Below are 24765 nucleotides of genomic sequence, written 5' to 3'. Positions count from 1 at the left end.
GGGGTGGGTGGGGGAAATCATCCAAGGAAGGTAGACATGAAGTTAAAGCACTGACGAGCACTTCAATCTTCACTTCAGTCTCGACAAGTATGCCAAACATGGATTTTGCATAAACACACAGCACTTCAGAGGCAGACGGAGAGATAAAGATGAAGTTAGACGAATAACAAAAGGGGAAACGAGAAAGAGATGGAAGGCGAACCCCCCGAACATGAGGAAAGATGGAAGACAACCCCTGCTAAGTTGGATTCTGCGGCTGTCTTCCATCTCCCTCAGCAGATAGCAGGAATGATAGCGAAGCATGTTCCAGACTCCTATAATGAAGTCCAGATGCATCAAGTCAGCTCTGCTCCTCATCATCACAGGCTGTGACCTTGGGAAAACTACCTCAGCTGTGGGGCCTTTCCTCATATTTACAGAGTACTGCAGAAACACAGCAACCGCTGCTCGCTGCTTAGGGACTGGGAGCAAAAAAAAAAAAAAAAATTCCAGAGAAACAAACGTCTTTACCAAACGCCAAATGGCTGCATCTCTGTCCTCTGTTGATCTTGAAGTAATGGAGTGGCTCGTATGCTCCTCTCTTTAACAGTCTTCTCCCTGCATGAGAGGCGATGCTATTGAGCTGACCCTGCTCTATCCTTTGTCATAACACATCACTGTCTGTGTGGGAAGGTGACATACAAAGATCCATTTTGTGTATTCAGCTGCCTGAACAATCCACTGTTATTCGTGAGAGGCTGACACTGAGAGAGCAAATATGAGATTTTTGAAAAATCACCTGTAAAGAACCAAGCAGCTCCAGTGAGACAGAACACCTTTGGCCACCGAAGCAGCATCAAGATTTAACGATGTTCAGTAAATTGAATTAAAATAAGATTATATTATAAGCACAAAATCAAAACCTGCTGCATAAGTAGTCCGCCCTCAAAGCCTTGAAAGTAAACAGGCGCAGAATGAATAGCCTTACAGATAACCACTTGCTATTGCGATGGAGCAAAGAAAGAAACCACAGTAGATAAATAAAATGCTATGTGACAACTTGCAGTGTGATGTAGTAATGTACTGGGCTCAGACCTGGCTTTAAAACATCACTGTAATCAGTTAAAATTAGCAGCCTGCTCTTATTTTTTTTTAGGTGCCAAAGAAAAACTTGAGTAGCCCCTAAAATAAAACCTGAAATCCCGCTCCATTTTTCCTATAAGGTGCTGAACATCAGCCCTGAAGAAGAAGCAGAAGAAGCAGTCGTCAGTGAGTGTTCCTGAGCCCCTGTGAAATTCAGTCTCAATCACTTTGCCTGAGTATATACTTAACAAGTTGGTTTCATCCCAAGGCTGACAATGGGAGCAGATTGTGTTTTTGTACTGCATATTACTTCTTATTACCTCTTTTAGTGATGGGAGATTAGAAAGCACAAGACACACTGATGTGGCTGAGAATAGCAGGTAAAAACATTTCACTGATTTTCAACTCCTCAGTCAAGTGCAATGTATCATAACTTCAGTGGCACACACTCACTGTATGAAACAAAAGTGGTGTAAAAGTGGGACGGCAAGTCTCATCGAGTAGACACAATTACAGTGCTGAGGATATGCTGTGAGCATCGGATGTAAGACAAGAGAGCCATTTTAAAGGAGATTAGTGCTGACACCTCCCTGTGTCTCAGCGTGCAGTGATCACACTGCGCCAGCTACTGTGTGTGGGAGGCCTTTTGTCACTTGTACCACTCAAAGTGGGAGAGGGAAAACAAGCGATGGGATGACACCCAGCCGCCTCCGATAGATCAAAACCAAACTAATAAGCCAGGATGCTCAAATTAACAATGAGGCCTCTTGTTTAACTCAGCTGCTTGACTCCCTCAGCCGAGGCACATCAACTACACAGGCACATTTAAATCCATATGAGGACGGGACTTTGGAAATAATGACTGCACTCAGCGTCATCTGCAAAAAGAATCTGGGAGGAGAGGAGATAACAAAAGCTATTCTCTGTCAACATACCTCTATGCTAAAATCTAAAGTGGATGTGCATGGCTCGCAACAAGAAGCTGTAACTGAAGCAGTACGCTGTAGTTCAGCTAAGGTGGAGGAATATTAAGAGGCCAGTCATCCACTTAGTGGACCTTGGAGTAAGGCGCATGAGGCCCTCCCTTTACAACAATAATCCATCTCCATTCTTCCCCTGAAGAGGCTTGTTGAAAATTAATTTGGGCTGGTCAACAGTCAATAACATGCTCCCGAGAGACACGCAGTTTAACCCCCATACTGCTCAGTGTATTAGACCACGCACACACCACATTCCACTCAGCCGCCTCTCAATAGTGAGAGGAAATTATTATTGACCAATTTCTGAGCTTAATGTACCTATGTTTCACCCTCCAGGCGATCCACTCTCACCTCCTCCACCTGCTTTTATTGTGTTGTCATGCTGTCTTTTATTCACGCTCCACCATTAGACCAGAATTGTTCAATGACAAGAAAAAGTTGTCATAGAGTTGACCAACACCATGACTTCATCTCAAGAGATTAACTTGGATGAATAATGTTTTCATATAATACTGGGAACAATTTAGTTTGATTGAAAACTACAGTATGTTTAAAATCGATATTAATGAGATTATTTTTCCCAATATTAACATTAATGTTTAAAGCAGCAGTCTTACATCAGGCAAAATCTCTCACACATGTACACAATACCTAATTTGGTTTCTAACTTAACATTAGTTTAGACAACAGTGATAACACATTATGTTCACACAATCATCATATAAATCCACTCCAAGTTGAAAATTATCACAATGAATTATTGCCCTGCCTAGTCAAAGAATCACAGTGTTCAGTGTTCATGCTCTACTTTGGCTTTTTAAAATTATTCAGAGTGAGATGTTCATGTTTCAAGAAAGATCAACTGACAAAGTTCTGAATACGATCTGTATCATTTCATTTTTTTTCTCTTTTTCATCTGCTAAATGATTATGGGTGATGTTAGGAGTTTTGCTGAGGAGAAGTCGTCCTTACAGAAATAAAAGAAAAGAGGGAAAAAAAAGTGATGCACTGACCTGAAGCTCTTAAGACCACTTGTTATACTCCTGTATATTCATTTTAGATCACACAAAGTACCTGACAATGCTGCTGTCAGCTCTGCGTTTGGACACTCACTGTAGACAGCGTTTGACATTACAGAATGTCTCACATCTTTCTGCTTGAAAGTGCACCGGCTATGTTTTAGAGTAGTCAGCTATTTCCAGTGCTCAAGTTCAGCGTTTGCCGACGCAGACATGAGGCAATTCTGCAAAGGAAAAACACAATAGCTTCTACTGTCCAGTGTGTGTATTTATTCCTCTCTAAAGTAGACATTGTGATTCATCCCTAAGGGTCACCCTAGAAAAAAAACCCAAACAAAACAAACAAACAAAAAAAACATACACACACATCTCTGTCTAGTGACAGACTGAGGCAACAGCCAGCAAAAGTGTTGCAATTCCCTTGAACAAATTTGGGACACTTACATCAGGACATTTTCTTCAACTATTATTTCTTTTTCCAAGAGTGAAAATGGTCGCTAGTGACAAAGCTCCTGACTGTCTCGTAACATATAAGAGCACATTACAGTTAAATTATAAGGATCATAACATGATTAAAAGTAAGACTGAATGAGGATAAAGCTTTTGTAGAAAATGAGAGAGAAAATGATTAATATATTGTGGACAAGCTTTGTGGATATCAAGACATAACCAAACAAGTCCCATTACTTCTCATGTTAGTAATATAAGAAATCAAAAGGATGACTGACAGGATACGTCTACACAATAATCCTTTTTTTATCTTGGCTTGTGGAAACAGTTAAAACAGACATTGGTAAATATGTTTTCAAAGTGTTTTTCACCTGAGCTTCTCGGCACTGTGGAAGAAAATAAAGGTTTTTCTCTAACTCTTTTGGTGCCAGCTACTCATAACCAATCCGGCGCCCTGGATCTATTGATAACAAGACTGTGCTTCTCCAACTCACCTCCTCAGAGAGGAAAACTACAAGCCCCTGAACGTTTGGCGCTGCTGAGATGTGTATAGAGGAGCACACATGAGCCATTTTGTCAGAGCAAGCGGTGAAGGTTTGGTGGTGAGTGGAGACACTAGAGGAGAAGCGCCTGTATTGAGGTTGAGAAAGAGTGAGAGAGAAAAGAGAGAATGGGGCTCAACCCCCCCACATCAAAGCTCTTCCCTCCAGCGGTGTCTTGTGATATTTATTTATTGAGATGATTTTGCCAGAAACCCAGTGGCCTGGCTGTGCCCCCCCACTCTTTGATATGTTGCTTGGTTCTTAGCTGGCTGTCCTCAGAGAAAGAGGGGTCGCGGGGTCAGCCAAAGAGACCCCCAGAGGAAAAAACATGGCTCACAGAGTACACCTAGAAACACCACACACCATACCATATACACGTACACACACAAACAGCACACCAGATGATGCACGGGGAAAGCAGGGCTGGGGGTGGGGGTGGGTGTGGGGGTCTGGTGGAGGTGGTGGTAGGGGGATCAGGCATTGATTATTATTAAAGGGCCAATGATTTGTTTCCTCCACCATTTGGAGGAACACGGCTCACATCTAAATGAATATCAGATTAACACCTTGAAGTCATTACAGCGCACACTTGATTGTCATGTTCAGTTCATGCAGCAAAACAAGCTGAACACATCAAAAAAAAAAAAAAAAAAGAGTGTGATGACGCCAGAGAGATGTTTTTTTCATGTGTGCGTCTACTGGACAAAGAACAAACAGCCCCAGGGTTAATTTCTCTCATTAAAATGTCCAAATAGAAAACAGGTTGACACCTTGTAATGAGATAACCACATACACATACACACACACGCACACGCACAGACACACACGTACACATTCTTTGCACAAAAAACACGGTAGTCAGAGATCACTTGTCTTACAGCAGCGAAGCCAGGCCTCCTGTAACCAGATGAAGCTTCCTTTATGGTCAGAAAAACCATCACATGCTGCTCAGAAAGCTAAGATTAGCTGCAGCAGGAAGCCAAGGAGGACGAGCCCGATCCAGCAGGGCCCAGGTGGAAGCCATTTGTTAGCACCATGTCGTTCACAGTGTAAAATAGCCCGGTGATGGACCTGGTGTGGCATGTTTATAGGCCAAATAATTTCCGTGGAATATTAAACCACAGTCAGGGATGAGAGCTGTGAAGTCTTTAAAACATCAGCTGGAACAGACAAGCCAGCGAGAGCGATGAGTTTCTAGCTTGCGCAACAAGTTTTTTTTTTTTTTTTTTCCTTGCAGCCGCTCGGGGGTGTAATCATGGGAAGTCAGGGTGTACATTTTATTTTTTGCCTCTAAGTGTAGGCCTACATGCCTCCGCTGCTTGCTCAAGTTCAGAAGTCCTGTTTATGGTGGAAAGAAATGCATGCAAATTTAAGGTTGTGGTCAACGATACTGTACAAAACTGAGACCCAAAACGACAGAGGAATCCATGCATACTGATGTTTTTTTATGATTTATTTTGGCAGTCACTAACTCTGAGTAAGTGAGGAGGAGCAGGAGGAGGAGGGACGCCCCCCCTCCCCCTACCCCGGGTCAATGGGCCCCCGTGTCAGAGTCGTCCACAGAGAATTCACAAAGTGGAGCGGGGCGCCACACCTCCACGGCACCGCAGGTTGTAATTTCAACCACGAGGGAGGGCATGCTCATCTTTTTTACGTGACAGATCTCCAACATAATGCATTGTCAAATAATTCTTAATATGGTGAGTGTGACACGATGGCCGCATTCTCAATATTCAGATTTGCTCTGGCTCATAAACTCAGCCGCCACTGTGTGCCATTGGCCCATCAATCACCACATCTCCCCCCCACCCCCCCATCCCCATCCCCATCTCCTCCGACTCTTCTTCTTCACCTGTCAGCCCATTTGAATATGAGGTGGCGCTTGGATGGCTTCCACAAAATAAGCCTCAGGGAGAACAAGGCCTGGCAGAGCTGTTTACACATGTAGGGATTGTGATTGAGGAACATGCAGAGCTCTCCTGTGCCAACGGACGGGACAGCTCCTCTCACCCCAGTCAAGAGGGGCCTCTCCAGATTTATTTACACATTTTAGGTACATCGCATCATCTCGTGACGAAAGTCAAGAGTTCCGAAATCAATTTGAATATTTGTCTCCATTGTTGACACTCACTGTTTGAACAGGCGTTTACCAAATTCCTTGGCAAAGACGGTGGCTGGAAATGAAAGCCTTGACAATGTTTGCTCTAGTTTGATGATGAGAACAAACACTGACAGAAAATATCAAGGCCTGATAATCACTGCCCATCTTTCTTAGTATCCCCTTCAATAACTCTCCATTTAGACCCCCCCTCCCTCCCTCCCACCCCTTCCCTCCCCCTTCCAGCCCCCAATAATTGAACTTGTGTAAACAATAATCCATCTAAAAGCAGAAGGGCCATTTAACACAGAGTGATTGTCTGTGTGTGAGGGTAAACAAACAGGAGTGCCACTGGATCTGTCATGGCTTGGACCCCTCTAGATAAAGATGGATGGGGGAGTGGAAAGGAGGGAGGGGGCCGAGGGACTGGGACGGGCAGTAAAGAGCCGCGTCAACTGCTCTCCCTCCTCATGCATTAAATTCAAACAAGGCTGGTGTACAAAACTCCCACTGATCAATTGTAAGCAAAAGGGAGTGGTGGAAAGAAGGGAGGGGAGGGGGCTGTGTAAGGGGGGCATACATGATCAGCACATTGGGCCAAATGATGTCATCCATCAGGATGGACACTGCAATTTGCCATCTATTTCCTCATCAATCAAACTTGAGCGTTCGTAAAGGGGGGGGGGGGGGGGGGGGGGGGGGGGGGGGTATGTTTATGTATGTGTGTCTTCTGGAACGGCAGCGGCCGTCTCCAGACCTTACCTGAAGGGCATTAAGTTGCATCAACAGAGTGCAGCAATCCGTTCCACTGCTCCTTCATCCATGATTAAGATTTACAGTCTGTTTAATTTGCATCAAACATTATGGATATAATACACAGTGATTTTTTTTTTCTGAAAAAGTTATTTTTTTCCAATGCCATTGTGAAATCCACACTTTGCCTCGGAGTCATGATATACTATAATTTAAACCTTGCTAGAGAAGACAGACTTTTGGGTTTTATCTTCTTTTTTTTTTCTTTCAAACAGCCTATATGGTTCCTTCTCTCTTTCTCTCCTGCTGCCCTGCTATCAGTAACTTCAGAGCATTCAGATGTTCAGCTGTTTTGAACTCTAGGTGCCTTTAGCGCTTGAACATACTTATATCTGCTATAACATCCTATAACTGACCACTAAATGTTATCCCTGCTAAATTCCCCCAAAGAGTTCCTTAAATATATATATATATATTTTTTTTAAATCTATTATCAACAGCTATTTAGCCGCCAGCACATTTCCATACATACAGTATTTTGACTGCTTTTGGAAAAATGCCACCAGAATCCTGTTAGTCTCAGTAAATACTCCAAGCTTCCATTTTAAGATTTTAGAGGAATTAGTTATCATGAAAACTCACTTCAGTAACTTCAGTGGAAACATTTTAGGGGAAGAAAACTCTCTATATATACAGGTGATAAGTAATCACATCATAAACTGGATTAACAGCGCTGGATGATTTTCCCTGGGCCCCTCTGATTGCTGAACTTGCTGATTAACAGTATTTCTCCTCACATATGACCAGTTTATTCTCAGCACATTTTCAGTCTTATCTTAGGAAGCAGATATTCTAAGAGCTGAGCCTATATTCCAAATGGAAAGTCCAGTAGATATTAAGTGTTTGATAATAAACTGAGCGTTCAATATTTCATGTTTTTTTTTTTTTTTTTACATTAAAGAATAAATATTTTGTGTGAGTGAGACCTCAGTTTGAGACCCTTTTGGTCATTCCAAAGTCTAAACTGAAGGTCAAGGGTGTTAAAAGTCTTTTTTGTCAGGACCATTAAGCTTTGGAACAATATGCCTGAGGAGAGCAGGGCCTGCTTTCCCAGAAGCAACTCAGCTCCAGGATCACCTGTGCCCACTGGCTAATAATTGAACCACGCTGATCACGGCAGAAAGACGCCTCTGGGAGCCCCAGCAGACAACAGAGAGATTGGCAGGAAGGATGGAATCACAGAGGATAACGCCTATAGACTTTTTTTTTTAACTAAACATGTTTAAATATACATTTGAATTTAATTTGCTTCAATTTAAATTGCCAACGGTCAATGTAAAGGAGTCTGATAGATAACAGGACCGATATACTAACCTTCAGTATTTCTGTATTCAGGGCACGGCACACAAAGACTTATCATGTGGTCCAGACATGGTAAGTGATGGCATGACAACAGATTTTACACAATGCACTTATACTCTACATTCAAGCACAGACAACCTTTTTCTTTTTTTCTTTTTTTTTTTTTACTGTCAGCACTTGTATTGGAAAATTTCAAATGAAAACTGTTAAGGTTAGTCTGTTTGTTGTATTTCTTCTTCTTTCTACTGCTTCTCCTTTTAATTATTTAGAGTACAACTACTGCTTTTACTAGTGTTATCATTACTACCATTACTAATAATCCATTTATCTACAATCTCACGACCATTATCTGACCCAGCAGTCCAGAACAACCGCCACTCTCCCCCTCATCACTTTCCTCTTCTTACATTGTTGAGATAATGGTCTTCTCCCCTCGGGGGGGAAAAAGAGCGACGGGTCTTCTCTGGGACTGGAGAAGATCAAGTTCACCTCATTATTAACCTACACACCCCCCTCTGACCTCTCCGGCACCCACCCACCAGGCAGCAACATGTGCATCTCATTGTGGGAGGACTCATTGGCCCTCTTTTACCCCCGGTCTGCCTCGGCTGGCTCGCGTGGAGCTCCAGCGCTGATTTATGGGCCTAACAGATTGGTCCCTAGTGACTCGGATACTTTGCAAAATGTGATGCATGACTAAGGGTTGGCACAACTGTTTCTTGCATGATTGCTGAGCAGGCAGAGTGAGAGTGATTTAGGCCTTGTCTGTTTTAAATCTGACTGGGGATGTCATGTATTTTTGAAAGTGGGAAAAAACAACAATATTTTTTTTGTCACTAATGTAGCAGCAGCTGTAATTAATATGTGAGAATGTCCTCAGACGTATCACCTTTATTGCATATATAAACTACTTAAATACTTGCCATTTAATTACTACAATTATTCTTGCCATTTTAAGCAGGAGCAGAACACTTTCAGAAAACCCTGGTGTGGTAAAAGTTGAAGCTTTTGAAAATCTTTATTGTGCATAAATGCAAATATAATACGCATTTCCCTTTAAATGCATTTCTTCACTGACACATTTATTCCTCATTAGGCCTGTAAGGAAATGTTTTTATTGCATATTAATTGTGAAGAATGATAAGACAGATGGTGAATTCCAGCAAGGCCCAAGTGTGATGTGCATTTCTATGTTTGATTGATGGAGACTATTTGAAAAGCTCATTTGATCCAGAATTTCATGGCACTGTAAACAAACACGCCACACAGTTGTCTTTCTTGTAGTGAAGGCTTTATCTGCATCGGCCAGCTTTACAATGTGTATAATGTTATAATGAATAGTGCACTATCATGGATGATGGCCTTTATCTAAAGTCAGATTCATTACATAGCCAGCACCTACTTTCCCCGTGTTTATATTTAATGCTTGTTAAAATCTGAATTCTTAATGATTTTTTAAACAAATATCCACTGAGTGTTTGATGTGGACTATAATGGGTGGTGTTTTAGAAACTCAGACATGGCTGGTGCTGGAGCACAACAGATGAGATACAAAACAGAAGGACAGAGGGCCGACAGTTTCATAAAAGAATAAATATGCAAAAAGAACAAAAAGTAGAGGTACTGTACAAAATACACACAGGCGCGCGCGCACACACACACACACACACACACACACAGATTCTCTTTTTCTCGCTCTCTTTCTCGCTCTCTTTGTCATCCAGTCTCAGTGCTAGCAAGAGTGCTGGCATCCACTCGGGCTGGGAGATGTTCTAAGACCTCTTCTTACTTTGTGCCAGCTCTGCTATACCCTAGTGGGTGTGCGTTTAAGTTTCCCCATCTGCTTCTGTTCACATTATCTAGCTCCAGGGCAGGCACCTTGCCTAAAATACACACATGCACACACACGCACAGACGCACACACACACACACACACACACACACACTCAAGAGTTTCATCTTTGTGCTGATGACGCAGTTTTACAGTTGTGTGAAGCCCACACACACAGCATAGCAGGGTTTTTTTTTTTCTTTATCTTTACCTTCCTTTTCTTTCTCGACAGAACAGGCGAAATCAAGAGGAAGTGCTGGCCTCTGGAGAGAGGAGGCCGCTAACTTCCTCTGAGCGTTGTGATCACTGGCTGCTCATCCCTGGAGGTTAAATCAGTGGTGGAGCTCAGAGGACGTAGGGGAGCAAACATCACTAGCTGTGAACGAGGGGCCAAATTTGCATCAGAGTTCTTCTTTCTTTTTTTTTTTTTCTTTTTAAACACATCCTCAATCAAATCATATTCTTCAGCACTGGGTTATGACTTTTGAGGTATGAGCAGGCAAAATAAAAGCTGCAGAAGCTTCGGATTATTAAAGAACGCTGATTGTGAATCAGGAAAATAAAGGAAGTGAGTAATAGACGAGGACGGTGTAAATGCCCAAAGTGGTTTGCCATGTCAGACTATTAAATTACAGCCTAACAGCAGCTATGTGACTGAGGAAGGGCTACAATGAGAAAGGAAACTCCAAAGAGGCAGCCATCTCTCTCTCTCTCTCTCTCTGCTATGACTGCTGCCATAAAAAGCTGATTGAGCTGTCTGCTCAAGGGGTCAGAGGTCAAACTCATCCTGTCAGAAGCAGGCTGGTGGTGAGCCACAGGGAGGGGTGAGGGGGCCGTGACCTGTTGATTGTCCAAAGTATGATGGACTGGGAGGGGGGCAGGCGCCGGCTGCAGTGTGTGGCTTCCACGGACTAGAACAAAAATCAGTGGCGACAAGAGGTGACTCGGGGTGGCCGGGCAATTCTGTCACCACCTGACGCTCTTTCCTGAAACTGGGGAAGGAAGAATAGAAGAATGAAAAGGAGATAAGAGAGAGGAAAAATATGTCCAGCAGGGGGCCGTTCCTCCAAGAGTATTTTAGTTCAAAGACTTCGGCATCATTCAGAGTTATTTGAAAACACATCAGTGCCAGTTAAAAATAAAAGCACCACGAGGTGCCTGGCACAATAACGTAGCTATTATGTAACAAACAAAAAAAAAAACAATAATGAAGTGTCTTGGACCATTTCTGGAAGCATCATCTCACCAAATTTATGCATGCACGCTCTTTGTGCCTCTGCTAACAAGAGCTCAAGGGCAAGGTCCAACAGGCCTGTGAGCACAGCAGACTGTCGGTGACAACACCTTCTTTACTGTATACTTGTGTGAAAACCCAGAGACCCTGACTGCCACGCAGCGCCATCAAACAAACGATTATTTCCCATTTAAAAAGAAACACCTTCACATGCTTAGTTTTCATGTTTCTTTCAGTTCTTTGGAAAACCTTGTCTGGGCCCCCATGTTTCATGGCCAACGAGATGTTGTGTGTACGCCTGCCCGCCTCCTCTCTCCCTTATTGCTTTATGTTTGCTTATCTGTTTGCCTTTACTTATTCATATCTGCGTTTTGGGCGCTCCTTTCTTGCCTCTTGATATTTGTCAATATGGGCTTGACCTCAGAAGGCCAAGTCTCTCCTCTGAAGTCAGAGCTGGCGATAGCCTTGAAAACAGACCTTTAAATTAAACGAGGGAGAACACAGATTGTTGTATAATTCATCTGGACCCCCCGCCGAGGATCCTCTGTGCAGTCGTGTTACTGTCTAGATTAGAATTTCCTTTTGTTGCCGCCTGTTTGTGTAATACACAATGTGGATCCTGCCAGGGCCCAGTAAATTACCTCTTTAAACATTCATTTGCCTTAACCAAGAGGAAGGGGGAAAGGGAGCGGAGGGGAGAAAGGAAAAATCCTCTTGATTTCACATACAATGAATAAGTTAATAAAAAGATTTTTTCCCTCTCCTGTGCACGCATTTTTTTTCCCCCTCCACACTTGAAATCATCCTTACCAAATCAAAAAGTAAGAGAGAAAACGGAAGGGAGGGAGGAAGGAAGAAAGAGAGAGAACTAGAGTGAGACAGAGAATGTCTGCGTATGCAGAAGTACAACAACAAGAAGAAAGAGGAGAGGAGTGAAGCCGATTGGAGAGGAGAGAGGAAGCAAGAGAGAGAGAGAGAGAGAGAGAGAGAGAGGGAGACAGAGAGAAAGAGCCAGATGAGCTCTTGGAATGATGTGCCTCATAGTCCCCGCTTGCGTATCCCAAAATACCTGGTGCTGGAAATGTGAAAGCCAGGCGCACGACGGACGCCATTCCCCAGAGAGGCTCCGCTGGTATCATTAGTGAGGGAAACGGCGGGCTCAAGTGGCGTACAAACTTCAGCAAAACGTCAAGCGAGAGAAATGTGCACGCATTGCGCCTCTTTTTTTTTTTCTTCCTCCCCTCTTTCCCCCCTTTTTCTAACTCTCCCTCTCTCTTTTTTCTTTCTTTGTGTTGTGTTTGAGATACGACACCACTCTTCTACCAAATTAATATTTCTCAAAATAAAAGCCAGGACAACTTTAAACTAGCGAGTGAAGAAAGGAGAGGGAAGAAAAGAGAGACGGGGTAGAGAGAGAGAGAGAGACAGAGAGGGAGAATTTGGTTCAGTTTTCATGCTTCCTGTGAAGTGGAGTCTCTGTCTTCCTGCTCCTCTCATTTTGAGGTCTGTGGTTTTGTCGTCTCCGTCTTGGAGTCAGCTCCATCTAACTGATGAGGTCGTCACAACTGCTTATGAATGCCAAATGAGGAGACACAGCAAGCATCCGTGCTAGTAAAAAGGGGGACATTTACATACAGTTTGTGTCATAAGCAAAAATCCTCCTCGACCTGGACAAAGTGTTGTTCCATTACCGGACTGTTCTGCCATTTTGAGAACAAATGTAAGCACAAACAGCACTACGTGCCGGCCCAGCCTACAGTCACACCTCCTCCTGTCTGCTTCTGCTGCGTCGTCTACTTTCTGAGGCACAAACTTAGCAGCCTTAGCATTTAATGGTGACAAATAAAAGTGTTCTCCTGTCATGTGAAATATTTTCCCATACCGACGCACTCACAACAGTTGAGTCACTTACAATCGTCTCTCAAATGAGATTCCTGGTGGCTCACTTCGCCGGGATGGCACGGATACAGTGCACAGCTGTAATCAAGAGGGACAGCGAGAGCGCCCTTTGACGATTGGCTGGCGAGTGGAGCCAAATATGTCTTTTCGACGTGGTGCAGTCTCTCGCAGACGTAATTACAAGTTAGATCTAAATAAACAAACAGCTGCTGCCTGACCGCCCCTTCAGGAGCTGTTTTGTGGCTGCTGCTGGAGATGTGCGCCCGTTTCGCTGCAGCGTTCAAGCACAATCACACAAGAGCGAGCACAGGCATGATCTATGTAGAGTGCGACACACACACACACACACAGACACAGCACAACACAACAGCTAACCCTGTTATCATGCAAGACCTCACATGCACTGCATACTTCCTAATGACAACTCTAGTAAGGGGATAAACATACACAGCACATACATTCAGACGCACAACGTGTAATTTTAGCTGCGACGGCCTAAAGACGTTAAAGAGAGGATTTTTCTCTCTGATGAAACAGAAGGAACAAATACAGAGAAATTGTTGGGCAAACTAACAATTCGCCCTTTATTTTAATTGGAGCATTTCAAAGTAAATCAGTGAGCCACTGAGGCTAACCAAAAGTACCGAGTGGCGCTAAACTTGGAGTATGTACGGCCTTTTGTTCACCACTCCTATTTTAGAAAGGAGGGACAGAGAGGGAAATATAGACGCGAGGAGTGGTAGAAAGAGGACTCTGCTCTATGATATATACATACAGAATCCAACAGAGCACCACTCTGCCACCTCCACAAAACGTATTTGTGGTTCACCACACTACAAAACCAGACAAGATACGAAACATGTGTCTCCCTCCAGGGAAAATTACAGGTGGTGGACAATTTAATCTGTGTGCTGTGTACTTCAATGCGCTTGAAGCCAGCAGACGACATGGAGTTAGATGGTCATTAACAGCTTCCACTGTTTGATTTGGCCCCGATACTTAAAACAGCTGGAATCTTGAGTAATAAGTCAACACGCTACTGGATAATGTCATCTCCAAATGCAATCCAGACTGAGATTTTTGATGTAAAGCACACATTTCACTACATTAATCTACAAAAAGTGGCAGCCGGTTGTTGCATAATTACCACGAATTTGTGTAAGCATTGGTCAGACAACTAAGATACCGCTCTGATGTTTATCTTTGGTTTTTTTTAGATTTAGTAATTTTTCATACAGTGGACACAAACAATTTAGTACACATAAACAACCTATGAATTTCCTGTGAATACAGGTTCATGAGTCACATTTCAATTTGTCAATTTGAATCAGTTTGAATTAGCAGTATAAAATTAGTAAGAAACAAATTAGGAGGTCACAGTAAATATTTTTTTTTGTTTATTTATTGTTATAATAACCAAACCTGAGTGACACACATCAAGAAGCTAACTAGTTAATCACATTAGGGAATTAGTCTGAATCAACAGTCTGCTGTCTCATGTTCACTCAACGCAGTTCAAAAGCAAAACAAACAGCTGAGGAAACCAAATCCCTCAAAGTGAGAGTTACCAAAACTATTGTCAAACCATGCAGTTAGGCTAACACCTAGGCTAACATATGACTGTCTAACCAATCAAAGCTGCTGGAGGAGAGGAGACACGGCTCTCCATAAAGGAAGCTACTGCTGCTCAGATAATCCAGATGCCTTCTGCTGAAAGTTGCTGGAAACTCTCTTCGGGGAAATAGACACTGCAGATGTGAATTCTTCATGCTGCTGTCATCCAAAATGTGCTGCTGAAAAAAGTTTTTTGTGACATCGGTGTTTATCAGTGTTTTGACTAATTTGCTTATAGGCAGGAAATAGGAAAAAAAAGCAGTTGGCATGATTATGGTAATGTAGCTGGATTTGATTACAGTTTTACAGGGCTGCAGCTTTAGAGTGGCTTCTGGTGACTAATATTGCATTCCTATCTTTTCCAACTGACTGACCAAGTATGTGAAAATCTGCAGAGAGCAGCCAGCAACAACATCTGAAAGTTGTAACATGTAAGATGTTTGTTTGTCAGACTGCCATTTAGGGAGTTCATTTATCCTCTAACATTTTGCACTATTTGGTCAGTCCGATCAGAGGTGATAAGTATCCCGCAGGTGGAATCACGGTTTCATAAAGAGCTATAGTGAAATGTTTGCAAAAACAATGCACAAGGGAAGGAGGAAAACAACGAGAGAGGAATACTGGCAAGGAAATGGCACTGGCACGTTTCCAATCAATAATGAGAAATATTATGTAATTATTTCGAGTGACAAACAAGTCAGACAAGCAGCCAACGGTGTGAATCCTGTGAGCAGAGTTCAAAGGTCGCTCGGCTTTTTCAAACTGTGCTACATCGTCCCCTGCAGAAACATTAGCCACTGATAGTGGCTCTAGAGCAGCTAATGTGCTGATAACACATTACATTTGAAGGTTTCAGTTCTTTGAAACACCAGAGGGATGAGGTGTGGGAATCCAATCCATTAGATAAAGCCAACAGTAATAGGTATCCCATATCAAAGGGATATAGTTTAAACTGCAGGGGCTTTGGATGCGCTCATTGCTATTTATTGTTTTAAGTGGAGCTTTACGCACAGGAGGTGATATCAACACACTAACAAAACCCTTTCAACACCATCGGGCTTTGCGTGACATCAAATGTGTCTATTAACCAACCTCTTGACAAGCCAAGGTGATTCATCTCTACTGTGCTGCATGTGTGTGTGTGTCTGCTTTGTGAGAATGTGTGTGTGAGAGAGTGTGTGGATGTTTTTGTTCCAGATAGTGATTTGAATGTAGCTTAACAACAAACCAAACTGAACAGTAACTATTTTCACCACTCCTTAGAAGTGATTTTCAAAGTGTCTTCTTTTTTTTTTTTCCTTTCAAATTGGTCCAAAAATTTGACTTTTCTTCTCGAGAGGTGCAGAACTAGACTCATCGCCTCGCGGTTGTTCGCTTCCGCCAGCCGGTCAAGTTGCAGTTCACATCCATGTTTTTCCAGACTTATATAATATATATAGTGAAGGCTTTGAAGGAATTTAATAAAATGTGTTAAATAATGAATAATGGCCAGAAAAGTGTTTGAACATTATGATGTGACAGTGAATTTGACCTTTGACCTTTTGCATATAAAATGTTAACACTTCATCATTTTATCCTATTAGGCATTTGTGTGAAATTGTTGTCATAATTAGTGTATATTTGTTGCATAGTGTTCATAGTGAACTTGACTTTTGACCTTTGGCCACTGGATTCAAATCAATTCATCCCTGAGTCCAAGTTGACAGTTGTGCCACATGTAGTAAAATTTCCTCAAGGCATACCCGATATATTGAGTTCACAAGAACGGGACTGATGTGAGGTTACAGTGAGTTCAAGTGAACGTTTGTGCCAAATTTGAGGAAACTCCCTCAAGGTGTTCCTGAGACATCGCCCTCCCGAGAACGGGGCGTGCGTACGGACGACCCGCAAACATAACGCCTGCGGCCACGACTGTCTTTGGCCTGGAGGCAAATAAAAACAATAACAATGATAAAAACAAATGAAATTGGAACACAAAAATCCTAAAAAGACAAAACCTAATTTCTTCCCTTCAGAAAAATGGACTTGGTACTGGCTCACTACAATAAGATTTTTAGAGACTGAATCTCCTTAGAGTGTGTAAAAAAAAAAAAAAAAAAAAAAAAAGTTAACCATCATGCTGACAGCTCAACAGATTCCTGAAGCCTGGCAGCTAAACTCAATGCCATTCTGAAAAACAACGAGAGGCCCCAAAATCAAAGTCTCCTTCAGCTCAATCACTCTGGCTGCCTCTCCCAAACACTAATAATCACTTTCCTCCCTTCCTTTTTTCTCCCTTGTGTGAAACATCACATTGCCTTTGATTGGGCTGTTTAAATGATTAGCACACCACCTCGGCAGAGACGGCTGGCAGTGGTGCCGGGGAGACGGGGAGCGCGAGCCTCCCGCTGAGTGCGCCAAGATGCACGGTGTAGAGATGAGGCTCGGACCCCCTGTCACATCACAAGAAGATGGCGTCCAATAAACACTCACAATGGCCACGTCTCTCCTGTGCAGTTTGTCTCGCTTACCTACATGCTTTCACTTAGTATTTGTTCCCTCGAGGGTTGTTTTATGAAGGGGGGGGGGGGGTGTTGTTCTGATTGGGAAGATGTCACCTAAACGTGGTTTTGTTTTGTTGTTTGGCTACAGTGGCGTGATGCAAATCTGGGTGCAGGTATGATGCTACGACTCCAAACGAAGAACAGCGTAAGATTTAAAGTCTGTCCACAAAAAAAAAAGAGACCAAAACAAAAGGAGAGGTAGTTTGCAGCTAGTATCTGAGAGAAAGGTCCTCCCTGTACATGATCTGACACTAGACTGAAGTACTACATGAGGAAATTTTTCAAGGAGCTGATTCTACCAAGAATCTTTGTGTCAAACGCTAACACATCGAGTGACAATACCTTCATACAGAAGGCGTCTGTATCCAGGAGGATGCAGCCTTGATCTTTGGCTACTCGAGAAAGTTACGTCTCAAAGGGATAACTCGTGGTGCCCGTCGGTATTCACTGGCCCAACTTCTTCTGGGCAGACCGGAAAAATACAAGTGGGCAGACAATTGAAACAAGCACAATATGGAGCCAATGCCAAAACCACATTTTTTTTTTTTTTTTTTTTCCCCCACTTTGAGGACACAACTTTGGTCTCAGTGCCCAGTCTTAAATGAATAGCATGGAGAGAGAGAGACTTTGATGTGACAATCATTCCCAAGTTAATTTGTCTTCAGTCATAAGTGCTCAGGGCATCCAGTGTGCAATCAGTAGAAAGACAAAGAAACACTACAGAAGAAAAAAAAAAAATGTTTTCTGAATAATCTCGCTTTGATACGCCAGTTGATCAGTGCCCACCTAAAGGCTAGACTGTAAGTTAAGATCCATCAAGACAATGCATCAGTCAGAGCCTGTTATTATGCAATATCTGCTCATTCAATCAATTTCTTTACTTTGCTCTTACTCCTGGACACACACACACACACACACACACACACACACAGAGAGAGAGAAAATGCTGCGCAAATAAATGACTGCAGAATAAAGTTATATCAACACTATCTGAAAGGGAACAGACCACATTTTGTCAGAGCAGAAGCCACAAAAAAAAAAAAAATTATATTACATCTGAGACGCCACTAATGTCACTGTCATCCGTTTTGGCTTTTATTGGGTATGTAAACAACTATAATTCTATAAATGTACACATACTTTAAATACATTTTAAAGTAAAATATTTGAATATGTCCAAATTTAGGCTGGACCTCAATACGTTTCATTTTAAAAACATTTTTTATTGCATATTGTGCAGTAGATCACCTTGTGTAATGCCCTGTGTTAATCCGAATGTAAAGTAAAATTATTGATGAGCTATTCATGCCAAACATTTGCAAAAATCAAAAAATGAATGCTAGAAGTTCTGCTTTAAATGTTCAGATGGAAACAGCCCGTTCTCCTAAAAGCTATTTGATATTGTTTTTTAAATCAGCTTCTTATATTCACACTTTTATCCTGACCTACCCCAGCAAGCCGCAGTGTTTGTGCCTACAGTTGCATGTACTTTTGCATCTCCCCTTCATGCACTGAATCATATAGGTACACCAACTATATGAATGTGATTCATTGTTGTAAATGCTTTTAAGTATGCCTTTCATTATCATAGTACCGAACAGTTTTAATTGATTCTGCTTGCATTTTAGTTCATTACTGCAATTCAACAACTACCTTTTTTTTTTTTTTTTACAAAAGGCTCTTTTAAGTAGAATAAAGGGGTTTCGCATAATAATGCACATGCATATATAGCCGACAGTTGCAGTTGTGTTATCATGAAGCATATCTGCACACTTGACTGTGAGTTTAACAACAATTTCCAGGGCTGTTGGGGTAGTTTTTAGTAGTTGATTTGTACACGGGCAAAAATCCCCTTTGCCGTCTGTGGTGAGTGAAGCCGAGCCGTTTCAAAGAGCGCCGTGTTCCTTGTGCTCTTCTGCCACCCGGTGGCCACTGGGGAGAACAGAGGAAAAATCTCCAAAGAGCTTTTGCCTGGAGAGGTTGATCAGTCCTCATGCAGCATCAAAATATCATGATTGCATCTTAGGAGATTCTTTGCCATCAGCCTGGAAGGCAAAAAATAAACCTCTCTCAACTCTCTCTTCTTCACATCCCTCTGCCTTCCCTTCTCTTTATGTCTTTGTCAGTGGCATGACAGCTGATACCTCTTTAATGACTAAGACAATTAACTTTCTTCCGGGTGCAAAATAAGAAATAAAGGGGTTTGCAGTAGGTGGGGGGGTGGGGTGGGGTGGGACTTTTAAAGACAGAAAAGGAAGCTATAGTCTGTTTACCCACGTCATCATTAAAGTGACGGCCAGCACTAGCCCAATGGGCTCATCTGCATAATTGAATAGAGTTAAGAGTTGCACCAAAGCCTGTGGTTTCTGGCTGTGTGTGGACTCTGGAGACTCAGTTTCTTCCTCTTGGTACAAACGTCATCATTAGACCTCCTTAGCCCAGTGCATAACAAAGAGTTAGCTCATTACTGACAAAAATATCTTTGCTAATGTCCCCCTCGCTTTCCCGATTCTCCTCTAATCTCTCTTGGCACAAATGACTTCAATTTCATGATGATAACATAGTGGGGGGAAAAAGAAACGCGCACAGAGGAACTGGAAGATAGAGAGAGAGAGAGAGAGAGAAAAAAAAACAGCTTCGGTGACATGGCCACACTGTGTACAGAGATAGGCATGCCAAAATACAGAGAGAATAAAAAGAAATGAAAGAGCTTTCTTCCTGGCAATATTCCTGCCAAACATCTGTCACAGGCAATGCTTGGTGTGTGAAGGTGCGTCTCTGTGCTATACAGTATGTGCCATCCGTGTGTACGGCTGTGTACTCGACTTCTGAATGTGAAGGAATACATATTCATGTTGTGTGAGAGCGTGTACATCTGTGTACAAATCCAGCGAATGTGTGTTTATGTGATTCCATCTGAATGTCTGCGGGAGTATGCATTCACATGCATGAGTACTTATGTTTTTTCTATGTACATCCAAAGACTCCTCTCCTCATTTCCTGCACATTTTGTATGTGTGTGTGTGTGTGTGTGTGTGTGTGTGAAAGAGCACAGTTTTATGTGTATGCAAGTGTGTGCGAGGCCTTCGCATACATCCAAAGCTTCCTCATTTACCCCGTATTTGTAGGTTTGTGTGTGTGTTTGTGTAGAATCTGTGTGTTGATGTGTATGTGTGTGAGTGTACACTCCAGCATGCCATTAAGATGAGCAATGACAGCTGTAGCCTCTTCACCCTGCAGCCCTCCTTTCTGCCTCTAGAAATGTGCCTCCTGCTTGTCATATGGGAGGCTTGGCCTCTCACCACTACCATATATCAAACTGCTGAATAGAGGTGGAAAGAGTGCAGAAATATTTTACTCAAGTACAATCACTGCAACTTCAGTAAGTGCCCCTTTCTGACAGCGTCGCAAAGCTTACTTCAGTGAGAGCTGAATGACATGATAGAAAAGGGCTTTTAAAATGAATCACAGGGAGGTAAAGGCCCTCAGAAAAGAGGTTGTGTTACTCTCAAAATATCCTCTCAAGCGCAATAACGAGATGAAATAACTACGTAATTAATACCTCTGGTCTTAAGTGTATTTCATAGACTGGATAAGACGGGAAGTGAGGTATGTTAGGCTGACGCTCCCTACAGGGTATGTAACCCAAAGGAAAGCTAAAGCCACTAGTGGATGAGGAGAGACACATTGCCTGACTTTGCTCTGGCAAACTTTCATGAAAATTTGAGTAAAGGAAAATTACAAATATGATTAGTCTGGAAAAAACACATAACAGACAGAAAATATCTAATGAGTAAAAAGTAAAACAGAAAACCCAGGAGATATTTCCTGGTGGTCTGTTTAAATTGAGGTAAAAATGACATATCTCGTGTCCTCTAGCTGTGTTACGATACCAGTAGCCTAGAAAAAGAAAGAAATTTAAGGTAAATTAAAAGACATCGGGACATCCGCAAAAGCCATTACTCAGAAATGAAAAAAAAAAAAAAAAAAAATGCTAAAAATTCCATCGAGCGGTGAGAAGTTGGAAAATGACAATTACAGCAAGGACGGTGGAATAACATCGTAAATTTGAGGGCAGTAAATTTCATGCGTCAAAAAGTGTGTTTTCCATATTCTATCAAAAATACAAATGGTACAAAGTCTGCCTTGAAAAGTATTATAACAGAGGTCTGCAGGAGTGATAAAACACTGCAGGCCCTAGACTGAGGCTGGGGAATTGATATTATACCTGATTTCAGTCACATTAGTTTTGGTTGTGTTGATGGTCAAGGTCAAGATTCTTCTCCAATACTTTCTAATAATTTAATATAACTATAATTGCATATTAGCATATGAGCATCACCCCACCGGTGATGTCAATTCACAGTGAGAGATTTGAAAAAATACTAAGAATCAATATCAAATCTTGCTGACCTGCAATTATTATTGATCATAGGGTCGATGTCCAGAATCTGTCATTAAGACATACCGGGGAAAGTCTTAAAACGAAGACCATTTTGGTTCTGCACAGGGAGCTCTGGAGCAGGAGATGTCAACAACAACAGGATTTCAAAACCCAACAACAACTTCAACCTTCCTGTCTGAAAAAGCGACCTCTTTCAACTCCAACCTGCCCCACAACAGCATCACCCAACGCAAAGCCCTGCATCTCCGGCCGGGGCCTCTCTCCTCTCTCTCCTCCAGGCTGTTTCTAGCAGATGGTTGAGATCCAGCTTCTCCACCTAAAAAGAGGAGCAGACCCTGGTGATGCTCTGGTCTCCTCTCTCCACACATCTCCCCTGTTTCGAGAAAGCCTCTGTGCTTCTGCCGGGCTGATTGGCCGGGGCCCGGTGCAAGGACCAGATAGGATCTTTCTATTTGCCCAGCGGCGGGACTGCCTCTCTATCAGCACTACCTCTGGAGGGGGTTTATCTGGCCTGCTGATAACAATGTTTTCCCCTGCCTCCCTCCCCTCCCTGACGGTTTGTTACACTAGTAAATGGGAGTCAAGGCTGGAGCTGAGCAGCCGCTGCGGTCAGCTGGTCCTACAATACTCCTTGTAAACAAGATTGGCTCCGTTTGCTTTTACGACTCCTCAGTGGTGTGTGTGTGTAAGAGAGACAGAGGGAGCAAGAGAGGAGAAAGTGGGGAAAAAAGACCAACACATCTATCCTTTTCACAAAATTAGGGAAATACAAGTTTATGAAATTGCATTGAACATTTTTTTTTTTTTACACCCCTGAGCAGTGCAGTCTAAGTCCCGTTTTTTACTGCATTGTTGCCAGTACATCTGTCGCTGGAGAGTCGCCAGCCTGCACCAAACAATATGCACTGGAGTCCATGGAAGCAGCACTAAAGAGCATCTGTGTCAGATGAAACCCTGTCCAGTGCAGAAGGTTTTACTTAGCAAAGTGCACCCGAGTATAAGTTGTAGATCACTCTCCGAGCTTGGCTGGGGCAAAAACCTTCAACATGCTTTTTCATTCATGCCGTAGCAGGGAAAAGCCATGCGTTCTGTGCATGGCTGAAACATCTGTAAGCTGTTGCAGAGACAGAGCCCAGAGGAAAACATTTACCTAACAGAATACTAATTCTTTCGGGCCCTAGTGTCAGCACTTCGTAAATAAGCTTGCACATATGGTATTGTTTCTTGAGGTGGGTCTGGGAGAACCATTCTGGTTGTGGTAATCTGCCACATCCACCCATGAGGTTTTTTGAATGCTGCTATGGGGTTCTTGATTTGGCTGTTTTTACTTCAGATCTGTCCACACTCATGTTCTTCTCTCACTGTTAACACCTGCCGATTCCTTTCTATAGCTTTCCTTCTAAATAAAAATTGACTTGACTTCTCCATTTCTACATCCATATGGACATCTGTTTCCTCGTGAATTTAGCTTGCAAAGACATGTATAAGTGCTGACCTTTGATTTAAAGCAAATAGTAAAACTGTAACAAAATATGAGAAACAAGATAAAAACATTGCCTGTATAAATCCAAGAAATCCCTCTATCCAGATGCCCTGATCTGGCGCTACAAGTCTTCCTTGACACTGTGAATCTGCGCGTCCAGAATAAATATGTTTGGCTCTTACTAAAAAAAAAAGAAAAGAAAAAAAGAAAAAAGAATGCTTTTAGTATAAAAACTGGTGCAACATTTTTTCAAACATGTGGGGTGCTCGAGAAGTCTTCACAGGCTATGAGAACGGCATCCAGCTAATGGCCTACCATCTCCATCTCCCTTGTAGCACAGTTAAAACTCCGCTTTTATGTCCCTGCAATGAGTATGTGCATTCCTCTTTGGGATGACTGTCCTAGATTTAAAGGCTTGTCAGACACCACTAGCCCTTTATTTTTCCATAAACTTGTGTTTTTTTTTTTTTGTTTTTTTTTGTTTTTAATCTTTTGCATTCTTCACTGGGGAATTCTTGCTGCAGGAATGATGTTGCAATGGATTATATGAAAAATGTCCACAACTGGGAGTTGAAATGGAAGGCTCCTTCATCTTTGCCTTGCAGCATCTTTTGTTGTGCTGCCTGTGTGCTGCAGCACTGGATTGTAAAAATATTAAAATACACAGGAATTATAGAATTGCAGGCTTAATTTTCAGGCACCGGAATACAATGTCTTTATTAAAAGGTACCAGCATGAAGTTGATGGTACTAGCAGTTAACGACCTCCCTGTAAATGTCATTATAATTGGCATTAGTTGAACATCTGTCAGCATCTGCAGCTAATCAATGCTCCTTGGTAGCCAGAGCAAGGTCAGGGTTTTGTCTGAGACAGGAAATGGAGATATTCAACGCTGACAAGTCATTCTGTGATTGTGTCAGCTGCTAAGATACATAATTCAGTGCTTTTAAACTGGACCTGTCTGGTGAAGCGAGTGGTGCTTGTGTTGTTTCTTTAGAACATCTGTCTCCTCGTCACTCCTGGAGGCTGACATCTCTCTCAGCACTGTGGCACGACAGAGGAAAGTGCACTTCCATGGCACAGGTAAACCCGCCAAGAGATAGAAGGCCCCCTCATGAATAAATGATTGTGACACGCAGCAATAATTTGCATCCGTGTAAAAGTGACGCATCAGCGCTTTTGTCTGCCGAGAAGTCTAGAGGTGTGCTTTTATTTTATTATTTAATGGAAAATGGCTTTCATTAACAGTGGCAAACCAAAAGGTGTTGACAGCGATGCACCGACTTGTCAAGCCGATCACAGCCTGTTTTTCAAGCCGATCACAGCCCCGGCCTTTTTTTCTCTAATTAGGCATATGCTGCAAGCATCATAACAAACGCTGAAACAGGTTTGTCCTTGCCTAATCCGGGGAACTAATTTTTAAGGTTATTATGCAAATCGATACTGTTTACAAACATGAAAGCCGGCGTCCCATTTTTGATCTGCCACAT

Source organism: Seriola lalandi, unplaced genomic scaffold, assembly GCF_002814215.2.
Source record: "Seriola lalandi dorsalis isolate HSWRI2012SDOR001 ecotype SW California unplaced genomic scaffold, Sedor1 jcf7180002054383, whole genome shotgun sequence".
NCBI lineage: Eukaryota > Metazoa > Chordata > Actinopteri > Carangiformes > Carangidae > Seriola > Seriola lalandi.
Note: the sequence above shows the minus strand (reverse complement) of the source record.